The 19,539-nt window shown below is 48.7% G+C and overlaps 1 protein-coding gene across 1 annotated transcript in view; it reads right to left on the bottom strand.

Annotated features, from left to right (window-relative positions):
* FAM3D (family with sequence similarity 3 member D) overlaps positions 1 to 18,108 on the bottom strand; it is a 44,612-nt gene extending 26,504 nt beyond the window's left edge. The window contains exon 1 of the mRNA XM_018038466.1: positions 17,903 to 18,108. The gene's annotated coding sequence lies outside the window, so the exon portion shown is untranslated. The remainder of the gene's footprint in view (positions 1 to 17,902) is intronic.

Here is a 19,539-nt window from a genome sequence, read left to right as displayed (position 1 = left end):
ACCATCCATGAGCCTCTCCGTTCGTCCTGCCCTCTCCCCCGGACAGCTTCTGATTTCTGGCTTCAGGTCCAGCCCTGTGCACTGGACCCCGGGCATGCTCTGCTTTTCCATGCCAGCCCTGGACTTCTGCAGGCCTGGTAGGGTGCTAAGCACTCAGGAGGTGCTTGCTGAATATTTGAGGACTGATCAAATTGGACTTCTTGTATAGTCCTGAAGGTTAGGATGATGAAACCACCAGGTTGAGAAGGAAGCTGAAGTTCAGAGAGGGCAAGTGACTTGTCTGAGACCACACAGCCAACTGTGGATTTTATTCCTAAAGCATTCTCTGAGGACTGGTTGGAAGGAGGCTGGGCGTGCGCTAGGAATGGGGATGTGACTGAACAAGATGCACTCTGGAGCATCCCTGGGCTCTGGTATTGCCCGTCCCTCTGTCTGAACACTGTTGCTCTGCCTCTTTGCCTGGAATATTCTAACTCATCCTTCCAGTCTCGGTGTAGTGGCCACTTCCTCTGGGAAGTTACCCCTGACCTTCCAAGATCAAACACCTACCTGTGGTTTTGAGTGGGAGAATGTCCTTCACGGTACCCCAGCTTGTCTAAAGGGGCTGACCAGTCAGAGCACTGCGATTCCTTGCGACTGGTTCAGGAGGGAGCATGCGACCCAAACAAGACCAGAGTTTTTCCCTGATGGGTCTCTGGGAACTGGGGAGAGGGAAGCCCTTTTCTCCTTGATGATGCTAAGCTTGATGTCTGTAATCCTGGGGGGGCTGGAGTCCCTTTGGCACCCCCTGCCAGCAGCTGCTGTAGACAAACCTCACCAGAAGACGCAAATACAAGGGGCAGTGCCGCAGTCTTGAAAGAATCAGGCAGCAAAAAACTTGTGAGGTCAGGAAAGAGGATGGATCTGGGGATCAGCCAGGCCTGGCTTTGTCACTTAGCAGTTGTGTGTTCTGGGGCACATGGGTCTTAGCTTCCTCCTTATAAACTGTGGGCAATGCTATCTACCTGTCCTGAAAAATGTAGCCGGCGGGGAGACCACCTGTTTAGAGGGCGTCTGCTGCTCTGACAGCATCCACACCGTCTCCTGCCTATTGGCAGGTCCCATTTGTCCTATGGCTTTCTGCAAGGGCACCCTCATGGCAGGATTCCTTTATGGATGTTTGCCGTTTCTGTGAAACCAGAATGGCATCACAGTATCTTTCTGTCTGGTTATTTGTGACATTTCTTAATGGCCCTACAGAAGCTGGGACAGCTTCCTGCTTCCTGTAGCCCTCTGTAAACAAGTGCCTTGAAGCTCAATCTTGACCTGTCACAGAGTCCTGATGGATGAAGAAAGGGTTACTTTCTTTCCAGACTGAGAGGGTTGGGTTAGCACCCTGATGCAGAAGTAAGTGGGTACTTCCTCTGATTAAATCTGGTCTATGGTTCCTGTTGATCTCAGGATAAAAGTTGAAGTAGTTCACGTGGCTTATACGGCCTTGTATACGGCAAAAGGAAAAGAGGGCAGCAGAGGATGAGATGGCTGGATGGCCTCACCGACTCAGTGGACATGAACTTGGGCAAATTCCGGGAGATAGTGAGGGACAGGGAGGCCTGGCAGGCCACTGTCCATCGGGTTGCAGAGTCGGACATGACTTAGCAACTGAACAACAACAACCACACGGCCTTGTATGATCTAAGCCCTGATGTGAGGGTGACCTTGCCAACCTCATCACTGCTGTCTCTACTTCCACGCTGCTCTCACCCCAGAACTGCCCTGAGTGACGCGCTCTTCCCTTCCTGCTTTGCACACGTGATTTCTCTCTACCTGCCTTCCTCCTACTGTTCGTGTCCTCAGGCCCTTACCTAGCAGCCCTTTGTTGTTGGAAAAACAAAACTCAGAAGCTATTTCCTAGCCCATCCCAGGCATGCAGGCTCAGCCAACAGTCATTTCAGACTCAGCCCTGAGTTGCAGAGAAAAGGAACGCAGAGCTCTGTGAACAAGCTCTGCATCTCGCCTGGCATGGCCACGGGCCACAGGTCAATGCTCTGTGCTCTGCTTACCAGGCCATTTCTAAGGGGGTGTGAACCTGAGGCCAGAAAAAGAACTTGGAGACATTGGGAAACAATTAGCAACAGCTAAAGTTTTATGTCTGCACCTTCAATAGCTTTAGTCCTTCAGACTTTTCAGCACCTCTTGGCAATCAGGTTTCCTCCTGTCTGCCCAGACCGCACCTCAGATTATAGACACACCGGGGTGATCTGGCGGGTTTAGTTTCAGACCACTAAAGTGCATATCGTGATTAAGCGAGTCACACGAACTTTTTGGTTCCCAAGTACATATAAAAGTTGTATTTACACCATACTGTAGTCTATTATTAATGGAAGCAGAAGATATTAACAAGAGGAGGCAAGAATACACAGAACTGTACAAAAAAGATCTTCACAACCCAGATAATCAGGGTGTGATCACTTACCTAAAGCCAGACATCCTGGAATTAGGAAGCATCACTGTGAACAAAGCTAGTGGAGGTGATGGAATTCCAGTTGAGCTGTTTCAAATCCTGAAACATGATGCTGTGAAAAGTGCTGCACTCAATATGCCAGCAAATTTGGAAAACTCAGCAGTGGCCACAGGACTGGAAAAGGTCAGTTTTCATTCCAATCCCAAAGAAAGGAAATGCCAAAGAATGCTCAAACTATCGCACAACTGCACTCATCTCACACACTAGTGAAGTAATGTTCAAAATTCTCCAAGCCAGGCTTCAACAGTACATGAACTGTGAACTTCCAGATGTTCCAGCTGGCTTTAGAAAAAGGCAGAGGAACCAGAGATCAAATTGCCAACATCCCTTGGATCATGGAAAAAGCAAGAGAGTTCCAGAAAAACATCTATTTCTGCTTTATTGACTATGCCAAAGCCTTCATCTCTGTGAATCACAAGAAACTGTGGAAAATTCTGAAAGAGATGAGAATACCAGACCACCTGACCTGCCTCTTGAGAAATCTGTATGCAGGTCAGGAAGCAACAGTTAGAACTGGACATGGGCTCTCTCCCATGTGCGTGTGCTCTCTCTCTCTCTCTTCCTCTCCTGCATGCATGCACTCTCTCTCTCTCTCTCCCCTCTCTCTCTTCCCTTCTCCCACGTGCTCCTCCACTCTCTTCTCTTCAAGTCCTTGGGCTGGCATGCCCTCACGCTTCAAGGATGGATTCTCCTGCTATCTTCTAAATAAAATAGAGCTGTAACACTGATTTGCCTAAGAGCTAAAACACAGTTTGTCCAAGACCTGACAGCTGTGACGCGCCAAGGGCTTTAATGTCCGTCGCTCCAAATCTTTGTTGTGATGAGACAAAGAACCGAGGAACATACACTCGCGTGACATCTATGGTGCCGTGACTCTGATGTAACCTGGCTGAAACAACCTCCACGCGGAAGAGGCCAGGCGCAGCAGGAGCCCAACTCAGCGAAGCTCCCGCGGTAGAGGCGGAACATGAAGAAAATCCAGCGCAGGGGAAGGCCCATCGTGCTGGAAACTGGGACAGCGAAAAACAAACTCGGCAGAAAGCTCACGTGGCCCAGTCTCAGATCCCAGAAGACCTCTGGTTAAGGTAAGAGGTCCTCGCTGGAGGGACATGCCTAACGAAATCTTAATTCCTTTACAATCTCTTGTTTCTTGTTCCCTCAAAACTCCTGCGAAATGGCGGGTGGCAGGGGGCACAATTGAGGGACTCTAGAGAGGCTACTCTTCAGCATGTCCCAAAGGCACTGTCTGCTGAGCCCCAGTAGCTGTTACACAAGCCAGTGGGGGTTCTTCTGTCCTTTCTCTTCTCTGTGCCAAGGATCAGACCAATGAGATTGTGAGCACCAGTCAGATATTTAGCAAATTTTCCAGTGAGCTATGAAAGGGATTCCTTGGCACGTTTTTCCCACTGCTTTTTCCTCCTGTCCTTCAGCTCTCTCCCGGGACTCAAGCTCGGCCAAAACTAATGAAACTCAGGCCCTGATGTCTTATTGCAAAAAATTCATTGAGAGACAAAGCGAGGTGGATTTGTTAGGATCCAGAGAGAAGCCACTCTTCAGGGTGTGAACCATTGCCAAGGGCAAGGGCTGGGGCCACGGAATTAGGCCTGGCTAGGTTTTGTGAAGGGATGGAATACATATACTAATGAGTGGGAGGATCATCTTTACCATTGGGGAACCACCCACCTCTGGCTTATAGATTGGGGATTAAGTACTTGAATTTGACTTTTCATCTTGGACCCAGTTGGTTTTCATTGGTTTACATTATCCCCTTGTGTTATGTCATTCTTTCAAAGGTTGTGCTCTTCCCCCTTCCCTCCTGTTTCATGCTCTTTGCCTGAGCCCCATCCAGACCCACAAGTTTGCCTCTACAATCTTCTGGAGAGACAACCAGAAAATAGCTGGCCTTGGGAGGGAAATACTCTATAATATCCAACCCCCTAATCTTGCCCAGTACTGGTTACACTGGAGACCTTGGGGATGCCCAAACTCCAGTCTGGGTGTCCCAGGAGGTCATCACGCCTTGGCCTGCCTAGGGATCTGGTCCTCGAAAGGTTGTCACGCCTCAACCTGCTCGGGGATCTGCTAGTTCCGGGGGTCCCAGGAGGTCATCACGCCTTGACCTGCCTAGGGATCTGGTCCTCAAAAGGTTGTCACGCCTCGACCTGCCCAGGGACCCAATTCTCGGGAGGCCAGCGTGCCTCGACCTCCCCGGGGATTCGATCTCTAGGAGGCTGTCATGCCTCAGCCTGCCTGGGGATCTGCACCCTGACCCAGGGACACCTAGCTCTCAGGTTGCAACAGTTCTGGGTAGGATAAGCTTCAGAAAGACTCACCCCTAAGGAAGTCTACCTATGGAAACAAAAGGAAGCCTATTACTTGTGGGACTGTGCCCGGGTCTCAGCAATAACTCAGGAGCCCAATGAGAACCCCATCACCTTTCTGGAAAGGCTAAAAGAGGCACTCCAAAAGTTAACCAAACTGGACTTAGACTCTTATGAGGGACAGGTGATTTTAAAGGACAAATTCCTGTCCCAAGGTGCATCAGATATCAGAATTAAGTTACAACAGCTACAACAGCAGGACCCCGCTGCCTCTTTAGATGAGATGGTCCAGACAGCCACCAATACCTTTTATAACAGAGAACAGGAGAAGGAGGCCAAGGCCCAGGAGAAGGAGAGAAAGAAAGAGACAAGGCATGCCCAGATGCTGGCCGCCCTCCAGAGAAGCCCCATGGCAAACCCTGAGTCCTTGAAGGACAAGGCACGAAACAATCTGATCTGTAGACAGGCGGGGCACTGGGCCAAAGAGTGTCCAAACCGCGACAAGTCTCCTAGAACGCTTGCCACAAATGCCATCAACTGGGACATTGGGCGGCACTCTGCCCTCGGGACCCAAGAGCCTCAAGGTCAAGCGCCAAGCCTACCCTCACGATGGTTCGAGAGGACTGAAGCAGCCCACTCCAGCCAGCCCGCCTGTCACAGATAACCATCATGGGGCTGGAGCCAAGGGTGCAACTGGATGTGGCAGGTAGGTCTGAAAATTTCTTGGTTGACACAGGGGCTACCTACTCTGTCTTGATCTCCTACTCCGGAGCCTTCTCCTCCCAAAACTGTACCATTTTGGGTGCTACAGGAAAAGCAACTACTAAAAGATTCACCTGAGCACTTCTTTGTTGCTGGGATGGACAAATATTTTCCCACCAGTTTCTGGTGGTCCCTGAGTGTCCTACTCCCTTATTGGGAAAAGATATACTCACTAAACTGGGGACCACCCTTGTGATGGGAAGTTTTTCAGCCCCTAGAGCTCTACAGCTCCTGGTTACTACTGAGCAACCCTTTACATCTTCAATAGAGAGGGACCAAAAACCATGGGAAGATAGAATTAACCCCCAGGTGTGGGACCAGGGGATTCCTGGACGAGCCTACCAAGCCGAACTGGTCATCATTGTCCTCCGAGATCCCACTCGGTTTCCTAACCGGAAACAATACCCTCTCAAAATAGAGGCTCGGGAGGGGCTACAGCCTTTAATAAATAAATTCCTTGCTTGTGGGCTATTGGTCCCCACCAGTTCACCATGTAACACCCCAATCAGTAAAGAAAAAAGATGGAACCTGGTGAATGGTTCAAGATCTCCGGATCATAAATGAAGCTGTAGTCCCCTCCATCCCACAGCACCTAATCCCTATGTAATCTTGGAAGAAATCCCACCCAGTGCCAAGTGGTTTACAGTCTTGGATCTCAAAGATGCATTTTTTTGCACACCACTGGCTAAAGAATCCCCGTATCTTTTTGCCTTTGAGTGGGAGGCCCCAGGAGAAAAACGCCAACAGATGACTTGGACAGTATTACCTCAGGGGTTCAGAGATAGCCCCCACCTGTTTGGGCAGGCCCTTAGCAGGCATCTCCTAGATCTGGACCTGGGACCTAATGGAAAAATATTACAATACGTAGATGACCTACTAATCTGCTCTCCAGATGAGAAAAGTGCCCAACAACATGCAATTCAGGTTCTAAACTTCTTGGCAGAAAGGGGATATAAAGTCTCCCATGCTAAGGCACAGATGGTCGAGACAAAGGTCACTTACCTGGGAGTTCAGATTACACACGGGTCCAGGAGCCTGTCCTCTGATTGGGTACAAGGAATCCTCCAGTTGCCCTCCCCCACGACTCAAAAACAATTGCGAGCTTTCCTGGGGCTAACTGGATATTGTAGAATCTGGATACCCAACTATGGTCTAATTGCCCAGCCCTTATATGAAAGCTTAAAAGGACGAGATGATTCGATTCCACTGATGTGGTGAACTCCTCCAAAGAAGGCAGAGGCTACACTAAAACAGGCCCTAACTCGAGCACCTGCCTTGAGGTTGCCAGACGCAGAAAAAGCATTCCAACTTTATGTCCATGAAAGAGAGGGAATAGCTTTGGGAGTGTTAACTCAAAGGTTGGGATCTGAGCCCCAGCCTGTAGCTTACTTATCCAAAAAGCTCGATCCAACTACCCGAGGCTGGCCCCCTGCCTTTGAAATCTTGCAGCTATTGCAATCATGATAGAAGATGCTTTAAAACTCTCCTTTGGGGGCAAACTAACTATTTTTACCAGCCACCAAGTAAAACAACTCCTAAATGGGACAGGCCATTTTTGGATGTCTGATCAAAGAATCCTCAGATATCAAGTAATGCTGATGGAAAATCCAGGCCTCACTATATCCCCTTGTGAGGTTCTTAACCCAGCCACCCTCCTGCCTACCCCCGAGGGCTCTCTCCCCTTTCACTCTTGTCTAGAAACCTTGGACCACTGGACAAAACCCCGAGAGGGATTGTCAGAAGATCCTCTGACCAATCCTGAGGAAATCTGGTTCACTGATGGAAGCAGCTTTGTCTTGGATGGAAAAAGAAGAGCCGGGTATGCAGTAGTCTCCAATTTTGAGACCATAGAGGCTAAGCCTCTGCCACCCGGTACTTCAGCCCAATTTGCCAGAAACTCCTTCCTATACTGGAGGTGAGACTCTTAAAGCTAAGAGCGAGGGCTTTCGAGAAGATCATATGGGGTGGCTCCAAAAGGAGGGACTCCTTTTTCTGCCTGGGAACCTCCAATGGAAGTTGGTTAACTCCTTACATGCCACTTCTCATTTAGGAGAAAAGGCCCTCCAAAGATTACTAGAAAGGTCCTTCAGAGGAACAGGCTTCCAAACAACTATAAGACAGGTGGTCTCCTCTTGTCCCACTTGCCAATTAAACAACCCCCAAGGAGCTCGAAGACCCCAGCTGGCCCAGCCCATCCAACGACGTGGGGCCTACCCAGGAGAGGACTGGCAGACGGACTTCACCCAGATGCCAGCTTCTCAAGGGTATAAATACCTATTAGTCATGATAGATACATTCACAGGATGGATTGAAGGCTTTCCCACCCAGACTGAGAAGGCTGAGGAGGTGGTAGAAAAACTGCTTCATGAAATCATTCCAAGATTTGGTCTGCCCAGGTCATTACAAAGTGACAATGGGACATAATTTACTTCCAAGATCACCCAAGGGGTCTCTAAAGCATTGGGCATTACTTATTGTCTCCATTGTGCCTGGAGGCCTCAGTCTTCAGGAAAAGTAGAAAGAGCCAATCACTTCTTTAAATCAGCTATAAAAAAGATAACCCAGGAGACCTCCCTGGGGTGGAAGGAGGCTTTACCGACAGCTCTCCTCTGCACCCGCATTGCCCCTAAGGAACAGCTTGGTCTTAGTGCTTATGAGATGCTGTATGGGAGACCTTTTGTTTATGTCAATGACCTCGTCCTAGATCCAGAGGTTCAGACCCTCCAGTCCTATACCATGGCCATTGGGCAATTAAAACAGGATATACACTTGTGGGGTATAAACCAGGACCCAAAAGATTCTAAGGACTCACCACTATATGCTCCAGGGAGTCAAGGAGCATATAATTAAAGTCTGGAAAGATGGGTCCCCAAAGGCTCAACTCCAGCCCACATGGAAGGGCCCCTACCCTGTAATACTTTCTACCCCCACAGCAGTCAAGGTACCAGGACATGACACCTGGATTCACTACTCACGAGTCAAGCCAGGGAAGGAGACAGAAGAGGACACTATATACCTATTCAGGACTACCAATGTGTGCCACTCTAATGAACACCCCCAAAATCTAGTTTCTGGGGATAAGATTTCTCAGGATAGCTCTAAACAGCCAACACAGCTTGACAGAGATTGTACTCCAAAACAGACAGGAGATAGATCTTCTGATCTCTGAACAAGGAGGGACTTGAGCCATCCTGGCGATGTGAATTTAAAAATGACTAATGCCCCTACTAGTCCTTGTTATGCTGTATTGATGATGCTTATGATTATTCCATGAACTGTCAATTGTCTAACCCGTTTTGTCTCTGCCCAGGTCAACCAGCTACAACATGCAGTGCCAGTTCAACAGAGATATAAAACTACAGCCGACCACGGAAAATGTCACACACCCTTAGCTGGACACCGCTGTAAGGATGCTGAGGCTTGAGACTAGCAAGAGGGGGAGACCCAATACCCCTTGCTGCCCCAGTTCAGCAGGAAGTAGCCAGAAAGACCTCGACGCCCCTATTCCCAAAGAATTGGGCCTCCCATCTCTTGAGGGAGGAATGTTACGTAGGTAGAATAGGGAAATGGAGTCCAAAATGGCGGTGGCTAAAAAAACAAGGAAGGTCAAAGGAGGGTCCGAGGACCAGAGTGAAGACTTCAGGTAGAACGAACAGCTCTCCTGGCTAAGCCCAATTTGCACAGGGCAGGCCCAGGGGGAGGAAAAACATATAAAAGGAGGAGCCAACCCGCTCTCTCTCTCTCCCGCGTGCGTGTGCTCTCTCTCTCTTTCTCTCCCGCGTGCGTGCGCTCGTGTGCTCTCTCTCTCTCTCTCCCTCTCCTGCATGCGTGTGCTCTTTCTCTCTCTCTCCCCCTCTCCCACGTGCTCCTCCACTCTCTTCTCTTCAAGTCTTTGGGTTGGCATGCCCTCACGCTTCAAGGATGGATTCTCCTGCTATCTTCTAAATACAATAGAGGTGTAACACTGAAAAAAAAAAAAAAAAAGAACTGGACATGGAACGACAGACTGGTTCCAAATCGGGAAAGGAGTACGTCAAGACTGTATATTGTCACCCTGCTTATTTAACTTATATGCAGAGTACATCCTAAGAAATTCTGGGCTGGATGAAGCACAGCTGGAATCAAGATTGCTGGGAGAAATATCAATAACCTCAGATATGCAGATGACCCCACCCTTAAGACAGAAAGTGAAGAAGAACTAAAGAGCCTCTTGATGAAAGCGAAAGAGGAGCGTGAAAAAGTTGGCTTAAAACTCAACATTCAGAAAACAAAGATCATGGCATCTGGTCCCATCACTTCATGGGAAATAGATGGGGAAACAGTGGAAACAGTGTCAGACTTTATTTTGGGGGGCTCCAAAGTCACTGGAGATGGTGACTGCAGCCATGAAATTAAAAGACGCTTACTCCTTGGAAGGAAAGTTGACCAACCTAGACAGCTTATTAAAAAGCAGAGACATTACTTTACCAACAAAGGTCCATCTAGTTAAAGCTATGGTTTTTCCAGTAGTCACGTATGGATGTGAGAGTTGGCAGTAGAGTGGCCCGTTTCTGAGGTCAGGCCCCCTGAGTTTGTATGCCAGCTCCACACTGTGTGACCTCAGATAAATTGCTTAACTCCTCTGAGCCTGTTTCCTCATCTGTAAAATTGGAAAGAAGGCTAATAGATCCTAATTCATAGGATTGTGAAGATGAAACAGAACAGGACATAAAGCACATGAAGATTAGTTTTTGTTTTAGAAGAAATATTGTTTTCTTACATCTTCCAAACTGCCTGGTTGACCTTGCCCATCCACCTTTAGACTCTTGGGGAAACAATGAAAACAGTGACAGACTTTATTTTTTGGGGGGCTTCAAAATCACTGCCGATGGAGACTACAGCCATGAAATTAAAAGACGCTTGCTCCTTGGAAGAAAAGTTATGACCAACCTAGACAGCATATTAAAAAGCAGAGACATTACTTTGCCAACAACGGTCCATCTAGTCAAACCTATGGTTTTCCAGTAGTCATGTTCGGATGTAAGAGTTGGTCTATAAAGAAAGTTGAGCACCAAAGTATTGATGCTTTTGAACTGTGGTGTTGGAGAAGACTCTTGACAGTCCCTTGGACTGCAGGGAGATCCAACCAGTCCATCCAAAAGGAGATCAGTCCTGAATATTTATTGGAAGGACTGATGTTGAAGCTGAAACTCCAGTACTTTGGCCACCTGATGCGAAGAATTGGCTCATTTGAAAAGACCCTGATGCTGGGAAAGATTGAAGGCGGGAGGAGAAGGGGATGACAGAGGATGAGATGGCTAGATGGCATCACCGAATCAATGGACATGAGTTTGGGTAAACTCCAGGAGTTGGTGATGGATAGGGAGGCCTGGCGTGTTGCAGTCCATGGGGTCACAAAGAGTTGGACACGACGAGCCACTAAACTGAACTGAACTGTAGTCTATTTTGTGTGCAGTGGCATGATGTGTAAAAAAATAGTGCATATATCCTAATTAAAAATATTCTTTGGTAAAAAATGCTATCATCTGAAATCCTTTTGTAATAGTAACATCAAAGATCACTGATCACAGATCTCCACAATAAATACGGTAATAGTACAAATGTTTGAAATAGTGCAAGAATTAATGAAATGTGACACATGAAGTGAACAAACGCTGTTTGAAAACTGGCACTGAGAGTTGTGCTTGACACAGGATTGCCACAAACCTTCAGTTTGTAAAAAATGCAATATCTGCAAAGTGCAATAAAGCAAAGCATAATAAAATGAATCTTTCTTATACTGCTTAAATTCCAGACCCTCAGTTTCTACAAAGCAGGGCAATGCCATTCAGATACAGCAGGCAGAAGAAATGGCCAACACATGGCATACAAGCTTCTCTTGGCTGTCCTGTGCCCATAGCAGACATCAACAATCAATCACAGTCTTCACCTCAGTACCTTTTCAACCTAGCACTCTAGGCAGAAGCAATCTACTCCTACTCTTATCTTACAGGTTTCCCAGAGTAGAAAATAGCAGACACTTGGCGTTGTAGGACATACTCCTCGTGTTCTCTCACAAGATCCTGTGACACCCCACCTGAGGGTTTCTCTTGGGCCACCTTAGGGCAGGGTGAGAAAGTCAGGGAGTCCATGACCCCGGAACAGTCCTCAGGTAGTAGGGTTGAGACTGTGAGGGTAATATCCTAGCTTTCTCATGCCTTGACAGGTGACTGAATTATGTCCTCTGAAAATTCATAAGAAGTACTAACCACTTGCAGTACCTCAGAATATGGCCTTATTTGGAAATGGGTTGCTGGTCAGTAGGGTGGGCCCCAAGCTATCATGACTGGGATCCTTCTACAAAGGGGATATTTGGACAAAGAGACACACACACACAGAGGGTGTCACAGGAAGACAGGGGCCACCCTGCCACAGACCACAGAACTACCAGAAGTTAGTAGGGAGGCTCCCTCCTTCCTCTTAGTACCTTCTGAGGGAATACGGCCTGCTGACACCTTGACCTCAGGCTTCCAGGATGGGAGACCACGCATTCCTGCGGTGTAAGCCGCTCAGCCTGTGTACTTGGTTATGCAGCCTGCCCGAGTGGACTGGTACAGCGGGTCGGCCCTGAGGTGTGCCCACTCCGTCGCCCAGACCCTGCTGGGACACCGGGGCTCAGTCACCCACAGCATCCTGTTGCATACAACAACACCCTCTATGCCCCCCGCCCCCAGTACCGCCTGGTGTCATGTTCCATATAAGCTACATTCCCTAGGCTCTACCTCAGAGGAAACTGACTCAAAACAGCACGAAACTAACCTGCCTTCCCTCCCCTTGGTTTTCCAGTCCTGGGCTCCCCGACTTCCCACATCCCCACCCTTCTCCCCACTTCTGACCAAGTGGTCCCTCCAAGAACTTGCCTGGCCTGTGGGTGCATAGGGAGGGTCTCTGCTTCTCCTTCTGGCCTGCTAGGCTTCCCCACCTGCCTGGGAAACTCCCTCACCTTCATGTGACCACTGCCTGGGGGTGACACCCTGTGTGATCCCAGCCCCAGGACAGGGAACCCCCATCCAGCCACCACCTCCTCTTCCCAGGAGACATGACATTTCTTCATAACCCAGTCCCCAGGGATTCTCCTCCTGGCACCTCTATTAGGAGACATTGACCAGACTGTTTTCTGGGTGATCTCTTGAGCAAGACTTGTTTGAGCTAATAATAAAAATAATATGTTATAAATAAAATAATACAAATAGCTGCAATTTATTGAGTCCTTAGGAGAAGGCAATGGCACCCCACTCCAGTACTCTAGCCTGGAAAATCCCATGGATGGAGGAGGCTGGAAGGCTGCAGTCCATGGGGTTACTGAGGGTTGGACATGACTGAGCGACTTCACTTTCATTTTTCACTTTCATGCATTGGAGAAGGAACTGGTAACCCACTCCAGTGTTCTTGCCTGGAGAATCCCAGGGACGAGGGAGCCTGGTGGGCTGCTGTCTATGGGGTCACACAGAGTTGGACACGACTGAAGCGACTTAGTAGCAGCAGCAGCAGCAGCAGCACTGAGTGCTTAGCATGCACGTGGAATCAGGGGGAGAATTTTCCACACCTATCTTACCAAATCGCCATAGCAACCCTAGGAGTTGGATACACTATTGTCTCCACCTCTTACAGGAGGAAGTTGAGGCTTGAGGAGGGTGAGGGACATGCTCATGGTCTCCAGCTGTGGCTGCAGTGCTGAGATTCACGCCATTGGCGGCAAATAGCAGAGGGTGAAAATGCCGGGCATGGCAACCCAAGACTGACCTGCACTCACTGCGTCCCAACAAGGAAGGGCAATGGGTAAGAGGGAGTTTGAGTGTGTAGGAATAAGACCTGACGCGTGAAAAAGTAGGTGTCCGAATTCAGACAATGAGCATTCTCTGGGATAGATCACATCTTGGGTCACAAATCAAGCCTTGAGAAAGTTAAGAAAACTGAAATCATATCAAACATCTTTTCCTGCCACAAAGGATGGTTCTACATACTAAGTACAGTAAGTCAAACAGAGAAAGAAAAACATCATATGATATCATTCAGACGTGGACTCTAATTAAAAAAAAGAAGAAACTAGCAAACTTATGGCTACCAAAGGGAAAACACTGCTGGGGAGGGGGCAGGTAGATAAATCAGGAGCTTGGAATGAACATACACACACTACTGTATATAAGATACTAACCAACAAGGGCCTACTATATAGCACAGGGAAAAGTGAGTGAAGTCACTCAGTCGTGTCTGACTCTGCGACCCCATGGACTGTAGCTCACTAGGCTCCTCCGTCCATGGGATTCTCCAGGCAAGAATACTGGAGTGGGGTGCCATTTCCTTCTCCAGGGGATCTTCCCGATCCAGGGATCGAACTCGGGTCTCCCGCATTGTAGGCAGACGCTTTAACCTCTGAGCCACCAGGGAAGAGTTTAGCACAGGGAACCCTACTTAATATTCTGTGATAACCTATGTGAGAAAAGAGTCTACAAAAGAATGAACACATGTATACATGTAACTGAATCATGCTGCTGTGCACCCGAACTTAAGGCAACATGCTAAATCATGGTAATCCAGTAAAATAAAAATTTAAAGAAAGTTTTCTTCTAAAAATAAAAAAGACTAAGGTAGAGAAACATGAAGAGAATGCAAAAGAGGCAGAGACACGGAGACTGAAAGTGACGGAGACATGTGAGCTCACTGGGGTTCACCTGCACAAGCACACACATGCACGCACACAAACACCCGCCCCGCCCATGAGTCAGGGTGTGGCTGAGTCCCTCCTGGAAGGAGGATGATGCGTGTGACTCCACTCAGACCTGGGCCCCCCCCGCCCTGGGTTTCCAGTCGCCCCTCAAGGCTGTCATGAACGCTGGACTGTGGTGGCTCAGGCCTGCGTGAAGTCATCACAGCAACCAGAGGCAGCCTCTCATTCTCTAAATGGTCCTTCTTGTAAACTCCCGGTATTTATAGGCAATTATTGATCATGTCACCAATACAGAGGGAGATAAACAGCCAATAAATCCATAGGCAATAAGGCTGGTGGCTGGAACAATTTGTTCCAGTGACATTTATTTCAGAGGGAAATAAACCCATTACTTCCATTATGTCCTGTTTCCATGCTATTTATTGGTTTTAACAGTCTTCTCCAGCTGTGGCCAATGGTAGGATTGCTGGGCCATGCAGGGCCATATAGCTGGAGATGCAAAAGATGTGAGGAGATGCAGACGGGTATGTCTGTCACTGTGTGAGGAGATGCTGCGGAGAATGGAGCCGCGTGGAGGAAAGGATCCGAGATAGAGACAGAGCCCTGGGGATGTCATCTGAGCCCTAGGTCAAGCCTTGCTTGAAGTCAGAGTTATGTCTGGACTTTTCCATTACGTGAGCCAGTATAGGTCCTTTGTTGGGGTGGTTTGAATTAGCTTTTGTCATTTGTACCTGTAAGAGCATTACCTGACACAAAGATTTTCCCATTTCAAACAACAGCCACATTTATGAGCAAGACTCAAATTCCCATCTGACCCCATCCCTCCTGAGGTTCGAATGCCTCAGCCCCTGCAGAGGCCTAACAATTCAGGCCAACACTTGGCTTTTCCTCTGTGTTCTACTGATGGCTTTCCTACCAGAAGCCAGATTATTCCTGACATTCTCACAGAATGTTCCTCTAACACACAACCCACCGCGTGTGCAGAATGACCCGAGTCCCTGGCGCTGCGCCTGCTCGCGCCTCTCTCTCGCCCTCCTGTTGACTCCGGCCCCACCCCCGGGCCTCTGGTCCTGCAGTTTCTCCGCCAGGGCTGCCCTCGCCTCTCCTGGGGGGCCTGTGCTTTGTGGAGCGCTGCCTCCTTTGTGGGGCGTCCCTGCTGTGGCCTGCGTGGCTCTCTCCTCAGGGTGTGTGTGTGAGGACGGACGTGGGCACAGGGCAGCAGAGTGCGTGGACCCTGGATCTGGACGGCCCAGACGGAGAGCCTCTCTCTACCATTCAAGCCCTGCCACCTTGGCCAGGTCACCTCACCTTACTCCTCAGCGCTGCATCTGTAAAATGGAGATGAGACCTACCATGAAATGCTATTATATTGAAATGAGATAATAATCCATCTAAAGCCTTTTGCACCATTCCAGGCACACCATGAACTCTCGATACGAGTTGCCTAGGATGTCACTATTGCTAATATTGATCGTGTAGAACCTGTACGCATCTCTCTCGTACTGTTCCCCTTCTCCTTGCCCTCAGTCATCCATCTACTATTTAATCTGATAGAATATGAGCTCCTGAGATAACGTCTAATCATTTCTAAATGCCTAGCACCGCACAGGGCATCTGGCATGAGGCAGTGCTCAGCTCTGACACGGTTCCATCCTGCATTCTGCAGGTACCAGGGGCAGGCATCCCACCAGGCTCCTCTGTCCATGGAATTCTCCAGGCAGGAATACTGGAGTGGGTAGCCACTCCCTTCTCCAGGGAATCTTCCCGAACCAGGAATCGACTCTGGGTCTCCTGCATTGCAGGCGGACTCTTCACCATCTGAGCCACCAGGGAAGCCCTGATAGCCACTTTATAGTCTTTTTCAGAGGCTGTAGCAGTCAAACTGCCAAGGAAGTTATCAGTGTCCTCGTTTTTCCGAGATAAGGAGGCTCAGATGGCCGAGGCTCCTCTGAGAAGGAGTAGCTGCCCAGCCCAGGGACGTGCCGGTGATTCACGGCTTCAAGTGGCCCCCACCCTGGGAAAGGCCCGTTGGCTCTGCAGACTTTCCAGTTCCTACTGGAACGGAGGAGCTGTGCCTGTGTGTACACGTGAGTGGAGCTCAGGAAGAGATATGCAAACAGCGACCAAAGACGGCAAACCCAGAGGCAGCTGCTTCTCCTGGGTGAGACTGGCACGTCTGCTATCGGCTGGCCTGGCATGACTTCAGGCGGGCAGGGGCCAGCCTGTGTGGGGGCTGGCAGATGCACTGAAGCAGACAGATGGACAGACTGGAGCAAACACTGGGAAAACACTCCCCACAGCTGTGCTCAGCCTGGGTGTGACCACCTCACTGACCTCACCCCTCACCACCAGCTGCTGCCCTCTCCTTTACCCACTCCACCCTCCTTCTCTTAGATCCCACAGGGTGCCAAACACTCCCCTCCCCTCCACTCCTACCCTGAAAGCACTGGTTTGCACATTTCACCTCAGAGAGGTCTGCTCTGACTTCTGAGCTATCTCCTGCATGGCACATGTCAAACCTGTATTGCAACGATTATCCATGCAAGTTCTCTCTGACTTTCTGGCTAGAACCATATGCCTTCTGCTCTCACGTCTGGTTAGTCATTACATCCTTGTACCTGACATGCAGAAGGTGCTCAATGAATGCCTGTTGAGGGACACATCTGGATGGACACTCCTGCACCATCTCTCTCCCAGCCATGGACTCAGGATGCACCAATGAGGCTGCAGAGTGGGGGTGGGGAGCACAAATTTTGTAGCCACATTGCCCTAGAGAGCAGTTTAATCTCTCAGCTCCTTGGTTCCTCATCTGAAAAGTGGGAGTAGTACTGATGCCTTCCTCAGAGAGGGGATATGAAGAGTAAAAGTGTTGTTACCTAGACAGTACTTAGCACAGAGCCTGGCTAAGTACATAGTAGGTGCTTATTTTATGCTTTAGTGATTACCATTATTATTATTATCTCTAGACAATGAGAACCACAGGGAAAAACAGGGGAGATCCAGAAACTATCACTCCCATTTTACAGATGAGAAAATTGAGGCTTAGTGAAAGGAAGGGAGTAGGTTGACATTACACAGCTAGAAAATCTCTCAAGACCATATACTTTGTTGCACCTTTTCAAGTAATTATCTTCAGAGATTGGGCAAAGAACAACACTCCTTCCTTCTTCGCTCATTCTTAAAGTATCTGTGTGGCTCAGAGTTGATGGTCAAATGTATCTTCTGAAGGGACAGATGAGTGCATGCGTGAATAAACAAGGGGTCCCTGCGGTTAAGGAACAAGAGCCCTGGCTTGCACGTCCCCCATCTCCTTGTGCCCAGAGGTAACTAACCAATCATGGCATACCTTTGCACTGAGCCTGAGTCTGACTTCAGAATCCACATCACAGTCCACTATCCATGCATCAGACTTGGCCCCTCAGATGAAATCTGCTGCCTTCCTGAGTCTGATCTCAGAAGTCTGGCTGTGCAGTTTCCTTCTTCCTCTCCTTTCATGCCTCTCGCTCAGGCTCTTTCATTTCTCATTTTCTACCTACCCTGCTTCTGTGTTTCTTTCTCTCAGAATGCGGACCCAGAAGTACAGCCCTTTCCATTTTGGTGGAAACATACCTGAGGGCTCGCGGCTCCCTCTTCCCTGCTTCAGTGCACAAGGTGAGATGCCTGGCTGGAACCTTGGGTCCCTGACTCTGCCAACCACCGCCTTGGATCAGCCTGAAGGGGTTTGGGGTCTCTGTGGGGGGTCCTCTAGATGCCGCCAGTCCAGAGGGAGGGCAGAGTGACTCAGAGGCACCTCGGGTGGCCAGCTCCTCCTGGCCCTGCCCAGGTTCTGCCCTCTTTTGAAGAGGCCTGCCATAAACGTTCCCTGCCCTGTTAAACAATCTCACCAGGAAAGAGGAAGTTAATCTCAGGGCTCAGTGGGAAGAAAAGAGTCTAAAATCTTGTCTTGTTGAGGAGCCACCTAGACTACTGGCTTGGCTGGGCTGTCGTTGTGAGTATCTATTCCACGGAGGAGATTTGGGTGGTGATTTGGGAAACTTAATCAGGAATGAAATACTGCAATCACTTACTGAAAAAGTGAAACAAAACACAAACAGACAATTCTAACAAACAAAAGTCCAGGACCAGATGGCTCCACAGGAGAATTCTATTAAGCATTTAGAGATGAGGTAACACCTATCCTTCTCAAACGCTTTCAAAAAATTGCAGAAGAAGGAAGGAAGGAAAACTCCCAAACTCATTCCATGAGGCCACTATCACCCTGATACCAAAACCTGACAAAGATATCACAAAAAAAGAAAATTACAGGCCAATATCACTGATGAACACAGATGCAAAAAATCGTCAACAAAATACTCAGTTCAGTTCAGTTCAGTTCAGTCGCTCAGTCGTGTCCGACTCTTTGCGACCCCATGAATCACAGCACGCCAGGCCTCCCTGTCCATCACCAACTCCTAGACTTCACTCAGACTCACGTCCATCGAGTCCGTGATACCATCCAGCCATCTCATCCTCTGTCGTCCCCTTCTCCTCCTGCCCCCAATCCCTCCCAGCATCAGAGTCTTTTCCAATGAGTCAACTCTTCGCATGAGGTGGCCAAAGTACTGGAGTTTCAGCTTTAGCATCATTCCTTCCAAAGAACACCCAGGGTTGATCTCCTTCAGAATGGACTGGTTGGATCTCCTTGCAGTCCAAGGGACTCTCAAGAGTCTTCTCCAACACCACAGTTCAAAAGCCTCAATTCTTCGGTGCTCAGCTTTCTTCACAGTCCAACTCTCACATCCATACATGACCACAGGAAAAACCATAGCCTTGACTAGACAGACCTTAGTCAGCAAAGTACTGTCTCTGCTTTTGAATATACTGTCTAGGTTGGTCATAACTTTTCTTCCAAGGAGTAAGTGTCTTTTAATTTCATGGCTGCAAGCACCATCTGCAGTGATTTTGGAGCCCAAAAAATAAAGTCTGACACTGTTTCTACTGTTTCCCCATCTATTTCCCATGAAGTGATGGGACCAGATGCCACGATCTTTGTTTTCTGAATGTTGAGATTTAAGCCAACTTTTTCACTCTCCTCTTTCACTTTCATCAAGAGGCTTTTTAGCTCTTCTTCACTTTCTGCCATAAGGGTGGTGTCATCTGCATATCTGAGGTTATTGATATTTCTCCCGGCAATCTTGATTCCAGCTTGTGTTTCTTCCAGTCCAGCGTTTCTCATAATGTACTCTGCATATAAGTTAAATAATCAG

Source organism: Capra hircus, chromosome 22 (assembly GCF_001704415.2).
Source record: "Capra hircus breed San Clemente chromosome 22, ASM170441v1, whole genome shotgun sequence".
Lineage (NCBI taxonomy): Eukaryota > Metazoa > Chordata > Mammalia > Artiodactyla > Bovidae > Capra > Capra hircus.
Note: the sequence above shows the minus strand (reverse complement) of the source record. Positions and strands in the feature narration are given on the sequence as shown.